This window comes from Odocoileus virginianus, chromosome 26, assembly GCF_023699985.2.
Source record: "Odocoileus virginianus isolate 20LAN1187 ecotype Illinois chromosome 26, Ovbor_1.2, whole genome shotgun sequence".
NCBI lineage: Eukaryota > Metazoa > Chordata > Mammalia > Artiodactyla > Cervidae > Odocoileus > Odocoileus virginianus.
The window spans coordinates 19,696,187-19,712,821 of NC_069699.1; the positions used below are offsets into that span (position 1 = coordinate 19,696,187).

A 16,635-nucleotide genomic window follows, 5' to 3' on the forward strand; every position below is an offset into this window, starting at 1 on the left:
AAAATACATCTTATTAGTAAGCCTTAGACCTGAAAATTATCTTGATTATTCAAATTTCTATTGGCTTTTTCACTGGCAGAAGAGAAAATAATCTGTTAAGTAACAGAGAAAACATTAAAGGAAAAGAAAATAAAGCAATGTAGTGTAAACTGCAGCATTTCCTATGTTCAGTTATTTTTAGCTCAATTATGAAGTTTGACCATAATGGCCTTTAATTGATGTGTTTTCCTTAGGCATTTTCCTTTTGCCACTGTTTAAATGAAGTTTTGCATGATTTTGTATTTAGAAGCTATTCTTTCATCAAAACCTAACTAGCATTATCTGAGCTTAATCTGAGACATATTTTATAGCCAGTGATGGAAGGTCTAAAGTTAGCAAAAATTATATATTTATTGGTGTTAATGACTGCTTTAATAAAACAATTTGGAACATCTTAGCTTTCTAATAACTATCGCTACTAGATATTAAGTCAGTTCAGTTGAGTTCAGTCACTCAGTTGTGCCCGACTCTTTGCGCCCCCGTGGACTGCAGCATATCAGGCTTCCTGTCTGTTACCAACTCCCAGAGCTTGCTCAAACTCGTGTCCAATGAGTCAGTGATGTCATTCAACTATCTCATCCTCTGTCCCCTTCTCTTCCTGCCTTCAATCTTTCCCAGCATCAGGATCTTTTCCAATGAGTCAGTTCTTTGCATTAGGTGGCCAAATTATTGGAGTTTCAGCTTCAGCATCAGTCCTTCCAATGAATATTCAGAACTGATTTCCTTTAGGATGGACCGGTTGGATCTCTTTGCTGTCTCAAGAGTCTTCTCTAGCACCACTGTTCGAAAAAATCCATTCTTCAGCATTCAGCATTCTTTATAGTCCAGTTTTGTCATGAGATTGCAGCAATTCAGTCACACTTTCAGGCTCCACTTCTAATTCTAGTTTTCTTGCTATTTCCACTACATGTGTAGCTTCTTTCTCCACTGAAGTCTTGAACTCCTCAAAGTCATCAGGGGAGTTGGAATCAACTTCTTCCAAACTTCTGTTAGTGTTGATATTTTGCACTTTTCCTATGAATAAGGAACATTCTTACTGACATCTGGAATGGTGAATCCTTTATAGAAAATTTTCAGTTTATTTTGTCCATATCCATCAGAGGAATCGTTATCTATGACAGCTGTGTTTTACACTATGTATTTCTCAGTAAGACTTGAACATCAAAGTTACTCCTTGATCTGTAGACTGCAGAATGGATATTGTGTTAGCAGGCATGAAAACAACATTAATCTTATTGTTCATCTCCTTTAGAACTCTTGGGTGAGTAGATAATAGTAGGTGCATTGTCAATGAATAGTAATATTTTAAAAAGAATTTTTTTTTTCCTCTGAGCAGTAAGTCTCAACCATGGACTTAAAATATTCTGTAAATCTTGGTGTAAACAGATGTGCTGTCATCCAGACTTTGTTATTCCATTTGTAGAACACAGACAGAGTAGTTTTAGCATATTTCTAAAGAGCCTTATGATTTTCAGAATGGTAAATAAATATTGTCTTCAACTTCAAGTCGCCAGCTGCATGAGCCCCTGATAAGAGAGTCAGCCTATCTTTTGAAGGTTTGAAGCCTGGCATTGATTTCTCCTCCCTAGCTATTGAAGTCTTAGATGACACCTTCTAAAGTAAGATTATTTTGTCTGCATTGAAAATCTGTTGTTTATTGTAGCCACTTTCAATAATTATCTTAGCTGGATCTTCTGGATAACTTGCGCAACTTCTTCATCAGCACTTCCTTCACCTTGCATTTTTATGTTATAGAAATGGCATCTTTCCTTAAACCTTACCAAACTTTTCTTCTGTAGTTTCCTTACCTCTCTCACCCTTCATAAAATTGAAGAGATTAGGCTTTAACTTAATGGAAATGGCTGGCTTGATCTTCTATCCAGACCACTCAAACTTTTTCCAAATCAGCAATAAGACTGTTTCACTTTCTTATCATTTGTGTATTCACTAGAATAGCACTTTTAATTTCTTTCTAGAATTTTTTCTTTGCATTAACAACTTAGAAAATTGTTTGGTGCAAGAGGCCTAGCTTATGTCTTCTTTTTACATGCCTTCCTGACTAAGTTTAATCATTTCTAGCTTTTTTGTGTGTGTGTATATGATAGGAAATAATTTTATTATATTTTATAGCTTTTTAAAAAATTTAAACTTTTCATTTTATATTGAGGTATAGCTGATTAACAATGTTGTGATAGTTTCAGGTACTCAGCAATGTGACCCAGACATACATATATATCAGATACCCCTAAGTATCATCTGAGATCAGAATTCTTCTTACAGATCATACTAAATTTCAGTTTCTTGTAATTCTTCATTCCTCAACTTTCTAGACATGTAGCAGCATTTTCTCTCTGGTAGCTTCCCAGCTGCAATTCTGATATTTGGAAGGAGAGAGGAAGTGAAATCAAAGAATACCAAGACTAATGCAAAGAATTCTACTTAAGTACCCAAGACTAACCGGTTAAATTATCTCTGGAGAAGTGTTGATTATTCATACTTATTTTTAGATATTCCAATGAGAGAAAATTTGGTGTGAAAAGAATCCTACAGAGGAAAAAACCCTTTCCTTTCCATTATCTCTGTATGTGTTACTGTGTCAAAGTCAGTAGGAGGAGATGATCTTTGGATATAAATCGAGGTTACTGTGGAGATTCTTTTCCTGTCCCTGCCCCCCACAGTCCAGAAAGACCTTCCCCAATGTCTGCTGTAATGCCTGAAATCTCTGTTGTTAGAATTTCTCTTGTTTGTGATAAGCACTGTTTTCTCCCTGCAGTGATCTTTTAGAATGCCATTATTCCTAGGAGAGAGAGAAAAAAAAAGATAAACATGAATATATCTTATCATCTTGCTCTCCTTCATGATAAGGAGATAACTTGGTAAGCCTGAGAATTTAAAGGAATTGAAGAGGAAGAGGGAAAAGATGCCCCACTGAGCAAATGAACATTTATTGAGCACTTATAGATTCTCTAGTAGTGTCCAAAAATTTCTATGATGATAAAAATGTTCTGTACCAGCCATAGGTGATTGTTGGTTATTGGGATATGCTTAGTGTGACTGTAGAACTAAATTTAAATTTTATTTAATTTTAATCTATCTAAATTTGATTTAAATAGCCACATGTAGTTAGTGCTTACTATATTGGGCAGCATATTTCTAGGCTTTATACTTCATACTATATACATTTCTTGTCTATATACATTTCTACATACTATATACATTTTATATACACATTTCTTGTCCATGAAGTAGGCAAAAGTATCTCTATTAAAAAAATTTTGGGAATTGAAGTTCAGATAAATTAAGTAAATTACCTGGCGTGCTGTAGTACATGGGGTTACAAAGAATCGGACAGGACTGTGTGACTTTCACTTCACTTCCATATGTGTGAGAGGTAGAGTGGGATTTGAGCCCAGGTCTGAAACTGCCTGTAAAGACATTTTCTCACCATTTGTGTTGACATATCTTAGCCATATTCAGAGACTGCCTTTCTTCCAGCTTGTTCAGTCGCTCAGTCATGTATGACTCTTTGCAACCCCATGGACTGTAGCACACCAGGCTTCCCTGTCCTTCACCATCTCCTGGAGTTTGCTCAGACTCATGTCCATCGAGTTGGTGATGCCATCCAACCATCTCTTCTTTGTCATCTCCTCCTTCTGTCTTCAGTCTTTCCCAGCATCAGGGAAATGAGTCGGCTCTTTGCATCAGGTGACCAAAATATTGGAGCTTCAGCTTAAGCATCAGTCCTTCAAATGAATATTTAGGGTTGATTTCCTTTAGGATTGACTGATTTGATCTCTTTGCTGCCCAAGGGACTCTCAAGGATCCTCTCCAACACCACAGTTCGAGGGTGTCAATTCTTTGGTGCTCAGCCTTTTTTATTGTCCAGCTCTCTCATCCATATGTGACTACTAGAAAAACCATAGCTTTGACTAGATGGACCTTTGTAGGCAAAGTAATGACTCTTCTTTTTATTTCGCTGTCTGATTTGTCATATCTTTTCTTCCAAGGAGCAAGTGTCTTTTAATTTCATGGCTGCAGTCACCATCCACAGTGATTTTGGAGCCCAAGAAAATAAAGCCTGTCACTGTTTCCATTGTTTCCCCATTTGCCATGAAGTGATGAGACCAGATGCCATGATCTTAGTTTTTTGAATGTTGAATTTTAAGCCAGCTTTTTCACTCTCCTCTTTCACCTTCATCAAGAGGCTCTTCAATTCCTCTTCACTTTCTGCCATAGGGTTGGTGTCATCTCCATATATGAGGTTGTTGATATTTCTCCTGGCAATCTTGATTCCAGCTTATGCCTCATCCAGCCATGCATTTCACATGATTTACTCTGCATATAAGTTAAAAAAGCAGGGTGACAATATACAGCCTTGATGTACCCCATCCCCAATTTTGAATCAGTCCATTGTTTCATGTCTGGTTCTAACTATTGCTTCTTCCAGCTACTGTGGAGGAAATAAAGGTTTATAAATGATGAAACTTAAAAAAATATATACTATGTATACTGTATATATACAATATTTTATCTTATTTGAAAGTATAGTAATTGTAAATGAGGAACTTCCCTGGTGGCTCAGATGGTAAGGAGTCAGCCTGCAATGCAGGAGACCCAGGTTCTATCCCTGAGTCAGGAAGATCCCCTGGAGAAGGGAATGGCCACCAACTCCAGTATTCTTGCTTGGAAAATTCCAAAGACAGAGGAGACTGGTGGGCTATAGTCCATGGGGTCACAAAGAATCAGTCAGGACTCAGTGACTAACACTTTCACTTTCTTTCTTGTAGATAGTGGCATAATTTAACTTGAGAGTTTTTTTTTTTCCCCCTAAGTTCTGTGTCCTTGGGCTTTGAAAAAACAGCCAGGTTAATTAATTGTTTTGCCTCAAAAAAAAAATCTTTATCTCACTACTGGATATTCTAGTCCTGAAATCTGACTACTAAGAATAGCCTTTTAGGCTACTGAGGTCTCTGCCTTGTGACAGTCAACTGTTATTACTATGATTTTACTGATTTGAGTTAGCTGAGAGAAGGGACTGAATAATATAAATCTATTTACGGTTGGGATTCTATCTCTTGGTACTAATCAGAGTGTAGGGAAAATCACCAATTTATGAAGGGCCACAGGAGCAATTTTTAGTTCTACCGTCTTTATCTTTTAGGCATTTTAAGTAAATGGAGGCAACCAAATTCTCTATTCCTGTGCCACTGAGGGGAGGCAAAATAAGTGGCCTTTTGAATGCCAGAACCTTTCACCTTCAGAAAAGAAGGTGAGAAGTTTATTTTTATGGGAAATAAAACTTTCTTTGTAATAGTAGTAGGGTTTTTTCAGTGTCTTTCTTGTTCTAACTCTTCTACTTCCAGTTATATATGATAAAAACACTACGTGGTTAATAAATGACTGATTATATCTTGCAGGTCTGAATTTCCTTTCCTGGGTGATTCTAGCTTTAATCCCCTTGGTTGAAAAGTTTCACCTTTCATTTAGCTTTTCCCTTGTGATATTAATTTGCAATTTTTAAAAAAGTGAAATATTTTTTGAACCTATTTGCTTTAGTAAAGTTTTAGCTCTGGAATGTGAAATTTTATGTCATGGAATTCACCCATGAGCTCAGCTTATAGGAACATTGAGTATAATAATTTGCTTTTTTACAGAGACTGGAAATTACAGAGTTGATGACAGGAGAAACCGATTCTCTCTGAAGATGAAATATGTGAGTCTTATCCTCACCTCTTAGCAAATTTATTAAGTTTTCCCCCAAAGTGAGATTTTTGTTTTTATTTGGCAAATTATACAGGAAGTTCAGATTGTGTTTTCTAGACCCTAGATTTTGTAGGTGTCTGTTGCTGGGACTTTTGTCTTTAATGAACTCTGGCAGTACCTCTTTAGGTAAGGCAGCTCATTTTACCTTTGCCCTGGCACTGAGTCCAGCCATCTGCTCTCAGTCTGGATTCAAACACAAAGGGAAAATACAAGTTATAGCCGACTTGGTGGTGACAGCTGTTGGGAAAAAGAATCATTGTGTTTGATAGTGTCCTTTGGAAACAGACCAGGAGGTGAATCAAATACAATGTATTGTTTCATCTTATAGGTACCTGCAAGTTAGTTGAAATTTTAATTTCTAACTCACCCACCTATTTCTACTTCTAGAGGAAGCCCCTTCTGTCACACACTGTGTCATTGAAATGTTCTTGGGTAAGGGTAGACCAGGATTGAAGTGAATATTTCACTTAACATATCACTTGCATCAGCCAGTGCATTGTGGGTGTGCTATTTGTTTCAGTCTCTGTGTATTTTTAAAATAGAAATGATCATGGACAGAATTGTATATTCTCTAGAGCAAATGATCATCTGAGTGATATTACTGAGCCAATATTTTATTTTTCCCCCATTAAAAAATCTCTGTGCTAATTAATAATAGCTAAGTAAGGGGAACACAATTTTATATGAATAAATTTACATTTGAGCAACTGGAATTTTATTCCAAGCCATCTGGAGTAAATTATACTCCAGTCTGTTTTTGCAACCAAGTAGTTACAACTAATTAGTTGTTTCCATTTTTTTTGTTTTATTAGTAGCAAATGAAGCTACAGCAGATCCTTAAATATAGTTATTGGAAACAACCTTATATCTAAAGAAACACCTATTAGGATTGTGATGAGGTGGGTAAAGAGATTTAAGGGTGATGTTAACCTTGAAGGACAAGGAGATTTCTCATGTTCCTTCTTGGAAAGTGTCTGAAATTATTGATAATTTGGTTTTCAGCTTTGTACTTGGAAACTTAATTTTTGTCTTTCCCCAAAGGTCAGTCAAGAAACCATTTTCTGCCATTGGCTAATCAAACAGGAGTATGGGAAAGAGACTTAGTAAAAAGCTACTTCATTTTCTTCTTTTGGAGAAACTTAAAAAGCTTATTCGCTAACCATGAAGCCACATTATCTATTATTTACAACAAACCTTTTCTGAAGCAAAATGAGGCATAAATTATATATTTTGCATTGTGAAATAAACTAAGAAGAACAGGAGAAAGGAAGGCACTTTAGACTGAATCAGAAGGGCCGAAAAATGCAGAAGGAAACAAAGATTTGTATATCTCTCTAGATCTATATTTATGTAGGTATATATATCTAGAATTTTAATCTAAATGAATATAACTGGAAATTTTTGAGATAAAAATCTGTCAATTTATTTAGAGCAGGAAGAGGCTGGGTTATTTTTCAGCAAAGAGCTTATATCCCTTGTAATGATCTGTTCTGTTTTTAACCTGGGACTACTATCAGTGTTAACATGTCTTAAAATATTCCATTGAAATTCTTTATTTTATTTATCATTTAACAATTGAGTATTGATTGAGGGATATACTACTTGCAAGGCACTGTGATGGGGTAAGGAGAATGATTATAGTATTTGGTGAGCATACCTAATATGCCAGACAGTAGACACAGCCTTTTATGTGGGTTATTTTGTTCAATCCTTCAAGAGTCTTGTGTGATAGGAACTCCTCTGTCTCTCCTCACTACATAATGCAAGTAGAGAAAATGAGATGTGGAGAAGTTAAACTTGATTAAAATTTTTTAAAGTATCTTGATTTGTTTTCTGATTTCTGTTGTGTAAATGTTCCTACCATGACCAGTTTCAGCCTACCAACAGTTTAACAAATGGCTTGAAAATTTCTGAGTAGTAAGCTATTGGTGAGACCAGGCATGAGCCGGTTTCAGTACTTGAAGTCTACATATCCTCAAAATACTTCCAGTGAATGTAAGACTTTGTAATACCAGCTGGAAAATAAGAGGAACCATATAAGGTGTAATGGAGGTTTAGAGCAAAGATACATTTTCATTTAGTCATTATCTTGTAATTTTAATTTACAATTAGAGATGATTCTATGATGTGGACATTTGAAAAGAATGACATTAGTTTTATTCATTAGAATTATTAAAGTCAACCCAAAATGCATATGAATATAACATTATAAAAATCTGCCATCTTGTTAAATGATTGAAAATTCCTCAGTCTATCATATTTTCAGTAATTACTTGTTTGTGAATTATTCTATTTTCTAGCAAAAATCTAAAATGTCATAAAATATTATTTTAAACATTTTACTATTAATTGCAGCTTTATGTTTAAGCCAAATGAAAATAATTTCTTGTATTGCATATAGAATAATTGCTTTCTGAATTTTCTCTTATATGTCCCTGTGGAGTCTCATACCATTCACATCCGTATTTATTCTTTTAACAAATATTTATCACATGAATGTTTATTACTTGCATTTTATGAGGATGCTGCTGTGCTAGTCCATAAGCTTGTATATTCTCTGCCTCCAAATAAGAGTGAGAGATAGATGACCAAAAAATTTAAGTTAGAAATTGGTCAAAAATATAATAGATGTAAAAAATATACATATATAATAGATGTAATAAGTTCAGCTTAGTTGCTTAGTTGTTTCTGACTCTTTACGACCCCATGGACTGCACCACTCCAGGCTTCCCTGTCCATCACCAACTCCCAGAGCTTGCTCAAGCTTGTGTCCATTGAGTGGGTGATGTCATCCAACCATCTCATCCTCTGTCATTGCCTTCCCCTCCTGCCTTCAGTCTTTTCCAGCATCAGGGTATTTTCCAATGAGTCAGTTCTTCACATGAGGTGGCCAAAGACTGGAGTTTCAGCTTCAGCATCAGTCCTTCCATTGAATATTCAGGACTGATTTCCTTTAGGACGGACTGGTTGGATCTTCTTGCAGTCCAAGGGACTCTCAAGAGTCTTCTCCAACACCACAGTTCAAAAGCAACAATTCTTCAGTGCTCAGCTTTCTTTATAGTCCAACTCTCACATCCATACATGACTACTAGAAAACCATAGCTTTGACTAGACGGGCCATTGTTGGCAAAGTAATGTCTCTGCTATTTAATATGCTGTCTAGGTTGGTCATAACTTTTCTTCTAAGGAGCAAACGTCTTTTAATTTCATGGCTGCAGTCACCATCTGCAGTGATTTTGGAGCCCAAGAAAAAAAGTCTGTCACTGTTTCCCCATCTATTGTCATGAGGTGATGTGACTGGATGCCATAATCTTTGTATTTTGAATGTTGAGTTTTAAGCCAACTTTTTTACTCTCCTCTTTTGCTTTCATCAAGAGGCTCTTTAATGCGTATTCACTTTTTGCCATAAGGGTGGTGTCATCTGTGTATCTGAGGTTATTGATATTTCTCCTGGCAATCTTAACTACAGCTTGTGTTTCATCCAGCCTGGTATTTCGCATGGTGCATTCTGCATATAAATTAAATAAGCAGGGTGACAATATACAGCCTTGATGTACTCCCTTCCCAATTTAGAACCAGTCTGTTGTTCCATATCTGGTTCTAACTGTTGCTTCTTGACCAGCATACAGATTTCTCAGGAGACAGGTAAGATAGTCTGGTATTCCCATCTGTTGATAGGCATAATACCCAGAGTAAAATTACTTATAGATGGTCTATAATTTGGTGATAAAATAACTCATGAATAATGGTGAGGGCATTTAAACTATATTTTGAGTAATGGGTAAGATGTAAAAATGTGGAATTAGAGGCAGAATAACTGGAGGTGATGGGAAAGCATGAGCAACTACTGTTCTCTGTTTTCTGTCCTCCCATTCTTAAAATGTGCTTTTGGCTCTGAAGCCGCTATACCCTAACAGTCCACTAGGTGGTAGGATAACTCTATCATTTTCTTCAAGTTTTACTGTTGAAAATAAGTTTTCGGTGTGTATGCCCAGGAGTGGGATTGCTGGGTCATATGGCAGTTCTATTTCCAGTTTTTTAAGGAATCTCCACACTGTTCTCCATAGCGGCTGTACTAGTTTGCATTCCCACCAACAGTGTAAGAGGCTTCCCTTTTCTCCACACCCTCTCCAGCGTTTATTGCTTGTAGACTTTTGGATAGCAGCCATCCCGACTGGCGTGTAATGGTTGGTACCTTGTTGTAGTTTTGATTTGCATTCCTCTGATAATGAGTGATGCTGAGCATCTTTTCATGTGTTTGTTAGCCGTCTGTATGTCTTCTTTGGAGAAATGTCTGTTTAGTTCTTTGGCCCATTTTTTGATTGGGTCATTTTTTTTTTTCTGGAATTGAGCTGCAGGAGTTGCTTGTATATTTTTGAGATTAATCCTTTGTCTGTTGCTTCATTTGCTATTATTTTCTCCTGGGCATACACACCGAGGAAACCAGATCTGAAAGAGACATGTGCACCCCAATGTTCATCGCAGCACTGTTCATAATTGCCAGGACATGGAAGCAACTTAGATGCCCATCAGCAGATGGATGGTAAGAAAGCTGTGGTACATAAACACTGTGGAATATTACTCAGCCATTAAAAAGAATACATTTGAATTAGTTCTAATGAGATGGATGAAACTGGAGCCCATTATACAGAGTGAAGTAAACCAGAAAGATAAAGACCAATACAGTATACTAACACATATATATGGAATTTGAAAAGATGATAATGATAACCCTATATGCAAAACAGAAAAAGAGACACAGATGTACAGAACAGACTTTGGGATTCTGTGGGAGAAGGCGAGGGTGGGATGATCTGAGAGAACAGCATCAAAACAAGTATACTATCGAGGGTGAAACAGATCACCAGCCCAGATTGGATGAATGAGACAGGTGCTCAGGGCTGGTGCACTGGGAAGACCCAGAGGGATGGGATGGGGAGGGAGGTGGGAGGGGGGATCGGGAAGTGGAACACATGTAAATCCATGGCTGATTCATGTCGATGTATGGCAAAAACCACTACAATATTGTAAAGTAATTAGCCTCCAACTAATAAAAATAAATGAAAAAAAAACAAAAAAAAGAAAATAAGTTTTCAAATGCTTGTAGGAATTGTGATGAGGAATTTCAGAGAAATGCTTTTCTATGCCTTGATATGTTTCAATTCACATTTATAGGCAATCTAAGAAATTCACACTTGATGTATAACTTGACTAAGTACAGAATACTAAAGTGACTGAGTGCATAGCTTTGTCAAAGAAATAAAATACTATTCAGAGGTACTAAACTTGGGAACATGTTTTATTTGTCTGGGTGCTAAGAACTAGATATTTCTAAGTTTCAATGTGATTAAAAAAACAAAGCCAACATAATTTATAATTTAAATTTATTCACCATGATGGAATGGTAAGTATGCCAGTAAGTATGACATGTGTGATTCATGTAGTTTGCTTGTATCTGGGTCTCAACATATCTAGATCTGCCAGTAGTTACAAAAATGCAACTTGATAAGTTACAGAACAAGAGCAAGTTACAGAACATGTTTTAAAACAGGTTTTTATCAATACAGTTTACTTGATGTTAGAATCATTTCTAGTTAGAAATGATTTGTAGCATTTTGTGTAGCATCATCTCTTGCCTTTTTTTTCACTTAGCTACCTAACATATGCTTATTGGGCACCTGTTGTATGTTGGCTATTGTGCAAGGTGCTATTAAATTAAAGTAACTTTCATGTTTGCTTTATTTTTTAAATTAACTTTAGTGTTTCGAACAGGTATAGTTTTACCAAAAAATATGCAAATAGTACAGTTTTCATAAACCCATATCCAGCTTCCCCTCTTAATGAACACTTTACATTTGTAGATATGTTTGTTACAATGGACCAATATTAAGTAATAATAAATTCAATATTGTATTCATATTTTATATTAGAGAATGACATTAAAAATGAATATCTGGGCACTAGGTATGCTTCTTGATTCTGGAGTGTTGTTGATCTTAGGCTTGTTGTTGATATATATGTGTATATATATTTATGTGTATATATACATATCTATACATATATATGTATATAGATATATAGCACACACATATATGTATATACAACATGTATATATATATACACAACAGAAGTAGAAGATATTAAGAAAATGTGGCAAGAATACACAGAAGAACTATACAAAAAAGATCTTCATGACCCAGACAACCATGATGGTGTGATCACTCACCTAGAACCAGACATCCTGAAATATGAAGTCAAGTGGGCCTTAGGAAGGATCACTATGAACAAAGCTAGTGGAGGTGATGGAATTCCAGTTGAGCTATTTCAAATCCTAAAAGATGATTCTGTGAAAGTGCTGCACTCAATATGCCAACAAATCTGGAAAACTCAGCAGTGGCCACAGGACTGGAAAAAGTCAGTTTTCATTCCAGTCACAAGGAATGTTCAAACTACTGCATAATTGCACTCATCTCACACGCTCGCAAAGTAATATTCAAAATTCTCCAAGCCAGGCTTCAACAGTACAGGAACCATGAACTTCCAGATGTTCAAGCTGGTTTTAGAAAAGGCAGAGGAACCACAGATCAAATTGCAAACATCCGTTGGATCATCGAAAAAAACAAGAGAGTTCCAGGAAAACATCTACTTCTGCTTTATTGACTATGCCAAAGCCTTTGACTGTGTGGATCACAATAAACTGTGAAAGAGATGGGAATACCAGATCACCTGACCTGCCTTCTGAGAAAGCTGTATGCAGGTCAAGAAGCAACAGTTAAAACTGGACATGGAACAACAGACTGGTTCCAAATGGGAAAGGAGTATGTCAAGGCTGTATATTGTCACCCTGCTTATTTAACTTATATGCAGAGTATATCATGAGAAATGCTGGGCTGGATGAGGCACAAGCTGGAATCAAGATTGCCAGGAGAAATATCAATAACCTCAGATATACAGATGACACCACCCTTATGGCAGAAAGTGAAGACGCATTAAAGAGCCTTTTGATGAAAGTGAAAGAGGAGAGTGAAAAAGTTGGTTTAAAACTCAGCATTCAGAAACCTAAGATCATGGCAACTGGCCCCATCACTTCATGGCAAATAGATGGGGAAACAGTGAGAGACTTTATTTTTTTGTGCTCCAAAATCACTGCAGATGGTGACAGCAGCCATGAATTTAAAAGACACTTGCTCCTTAGAAGAAAAGTTATGACCCACCTAGACAGTATATTAAATAGCAGAGACATTACTTTGTCATCAAAGGTCTGTCTAGTCAAAGCAATGGTTTTTCCAGTAGTCATGTATGGATGTGAGAGTTGGAGTATAAAGAAAGCTGAGCACCAAGGAATTGATGCTTTTGAGCTGTGGTGTTGGATAAGACTTTGAGAGTCCTTTGGACTGCAAGGAGATCCAACCAGTCCATCCTAAAGGAAATCAGTCCTGAATATTCAATGGAAGGACTGATGCTGAAGCTGAAACTCCAGTAATTTGGCCACCTGATGCAAAGAATTGACTCACTGGAAATACCCTGATGGTGGGAAAGATTGAAGGTGGGAGAAGTGGGGACAACAGAGGATGAGATGACTGGATGGCGTCACCGACTCAATGGACGTGTATTTGAGGAACTTCCAGGAGTTGGTAATGGACAGAGAGGCCTGGTGAGCTGCAATCCATGGGGTTGCAAAGAGACTGAACTGAACTGACACACACACACACACACACACACACACACACACACACAGCTACATCTTTGTGTTGATGTATTTGTATATATATATAAACACACACATGAATTAGTATACACCATACTGGTGTTTCCATTTCTAATCTGTTACCACATGAACTCATTCATTTATGTGTCTCCTTCCCTGCTTATCTTTACTTTTATTTGGTTTTAATTGAAGTATAATTGGCTTACAATGTTATATTAATTTCAGGTGTTCAGCATAGTAGTTTGATATTTTTATACATTAAAAAATGACCCCCACAATATGTCCACTTACTGTCCATCACCACAAAAAGTTATTCCCATATTATTGGCTGTGTTTCCTATGCTATATGTTATTTCCTCATGACTTACTAATTTTATAACTGGAAGTCTGTATCTCTTAATCTCCCTCATCTATTTTTCTTATTGACCCACCTTTCCTCCATCTTCCCATATGCTACCAGTTTGTTTTCTACGTTTGAGGGTTTGTTTCTGTTTTGTTATATTTGTTTATTTATTTTGTTGTTTAGATTCTATATATAAGAGAAATCATACATCTGACATATTTCAGTTGAATATAATCCCTCTGAACTCATCCATGTCACAAATGGCGTGGTTTCATCCTCTTTCGTAGGGTGTGTAATATTCCTGTGTGTGTGTACACACTGCATCTTTTTTTATCTATTTTTCTGTTGATGGACAGTGAGGCTGCTTCCATATCTTGGCAGTGAACACAGTGCATATATCTTTTTGAATTAGTTTTTTTTGTTTTCCTTGAAAAAGTAACCAGAAGTGGAATTGCTGGTTTTGTGGGGAATTCTATTTTTGATTATTGAGAAACTTCTGTGCTGTTTCCATAGTAGCTGTACCAGTTTCCATTCCTATCAACAAAGCAAGAGAGTTCCCCTTTCTTCACACCCTTGCTAACATCTGTTATTTGTCATTGTTGTTGTTGTTTTGCAATAGCCATTTTGAGAGGTGTGAAGTGACATATCATTGTGATTTTAATTTGAATTTCCCTGTTGGTTAGTGATGTTGACCATTTTCTCAGGTTTTTGTTGGTCATCTGTATGTCTTCTTTGGAAAAATGTCTATTCAGGACCTTTGCCTTTTTTAAAAAAAATCAAGGTTTTTTTTTTTTTTTGATGTTAAGTTGTATGAGTTCTTTGTATATTCTGGATATTGACACCTTATGAGTTATATTGATTGCAAGTAACTTCTCCCATTCAGTTAGCTAGCTTTTCATTTTATTGATTATTTCCTTTTCTATGCAAAAGATTTTTAGTTTGATGTGTTCCCACTGTTTATTTTTGCTTTTCTTTTCTTTGTCTAGGAGATAGATCAAAAAAGAAAATATTGTTAAGACTGATGTCAAAGAGCATACTGCCTATGTATATTTTCAAAAGTTCTATGGTTTCGGGTCTTACATTTAGGTCTTTAATCCATTTTGAATTTATTTTTATATATGGTATGAGAGAGGAGCCCAGTTTGATTCTTTCACATGCAGTTTTCCAGTTTTCGCAACACCATTTATTGAATAGAGGCTGCCTTTTCTCCATTGTATTTCTTGCTGCCTTTGTTCTAGGTTAATTGCCGTTAAAGTGTGGGTTCATTTCTGGGCTTTCTGCTTTGTTCCGTTAATCTGTGTGTCTGTTGTTGTGTCAGTACCATAGTCTTCAGTAAACTGTAGCTTTGTAGAATAGTTTGAAATCAGGGAACATGGTATCTCTAGCTTTGTTATTCTTTCTCAAGATTGTTTTGGGCTACCCATGGCCTTTTTGTGGTTCCATAAAATATTTTAGAATTATTTTTTCTGGTTCTGTGAGAAATGTCATTGGTATTTTGATAGGGAATGCACTGAATGCATAGATTGCCCTGGGTTGTATGGTCATTCTAATAATATTAATTCTTTTAATCCATGAACACAGTATATCTTTTCCCCCTGCTAGTGTAGCCTTCCATTTTTTTCATCAGTATCATATAGTTTTCTGCATACAGTTGTTGTATCTTCTTGTTGGATTTATCTCTTGACCATTCCTTCCTTGACTCTCATTCTCGTCTTCGTTTTAAAGCGTTTTGCCTTTTGTAAGTGTTGCTACCCCCGCTTTGTTTTTGTTTCCATCCCCATTCCCTCACTTTCAGCCCGTGTGTGTCTTTAGGGCTGAACTGAGTCTCTTGTAGGCAGCATGTAGATGGGTCTTGTTGTTGTTTTTGGTCTATTCCACCACTCCATGCTTTTTGCTTGGAGCATTTGGCCCATTTATGTTTAAAGTAATTATTGATAGGTATGTACTTATTGCCATTTTTATTGTTTGCAGGTTTTTAAAATAGTTTTTTCTTTGTTCTGTTCTTTTTCCCTGTCCCCTTTACATTTGATAACTGGATTATGTTATATTGGAATTCTTTTATTTTTTCTGTGTGTGTGCATTTATTATAGATATTTGTTTGTGGTCACCGTGAGGTTCATATACAATAGCATTTGTAAGTATATATTATTATTTTAAGTTGTTAATTTCCTAAGTTCAAACACATTCTCACAACTTTGAATTTTTACTTCCCTACTGTGCTTAACGCTTTTGACATAATTTGCATCTTTTTCTTTTGCATATTCCTTATGCAAGGGATTATGGGATACACAATTAACTACTTATTGTGGATATAGATGATTTATAAATGATTATATTACTTTTGTTCTTTATCCCTCCTATTAGCTTTAAAAGTGGTTGATTTACTATCTTTACTATATATTTATCAGTGGGATTTTTCCTTTTATAATTTTCAAATTTGTAATTGTGGTCATTTTTCCCTTATGGAACATTTTTCCCCCTTATGGAACATTCCCCCCTTTAACATTTTTTCTAAAGTTGATTAGTGGTAATGAGCTTTTGTTTGTCTATAAAACTCTTCATCCTCCCTTCAAATCTGAGTGATAGTCTTGCCAGTTAGGTTGGTCAGATTGATTATGCATCCCATTCTTATAGTGGCCTTATGTAAATTCCTGTGGAGCTTAGTACCACACTCCCCTCTGGTCACCAGAGTTATATGCTCTAGGAGTGCCCCTTCTTGCCGGCTGCTTAGGCCTTTCTGTTGTGGGGCTGATAACTGTGTGTACACTGATAGGCAGCTGAC

General features: G+C 36.2%; 1 long non-coding RNA gene across 1 annotated transcript in view; it reads left to right on the forward strand.

Moving 5' to 3' along the window:
* Nucleotides 1-5,691: 5,691 nt before the first annotated feature.
* The window catches only part of LOC110133270 (uncharacterized), a 135,487-nt gene continuing 124,543 nt past the window's right edge, over nt 5,692-16,635 (forward strand). The window contains exon 1 of the long non-coding RNA XR_011483781.1: nt 5,692-5,752. This is a non-coding gene — a long non-coding RNA (uncharacterized lncRNA). The remainder of the gene's footprint in view (nt 5,753-16,635) is intronic.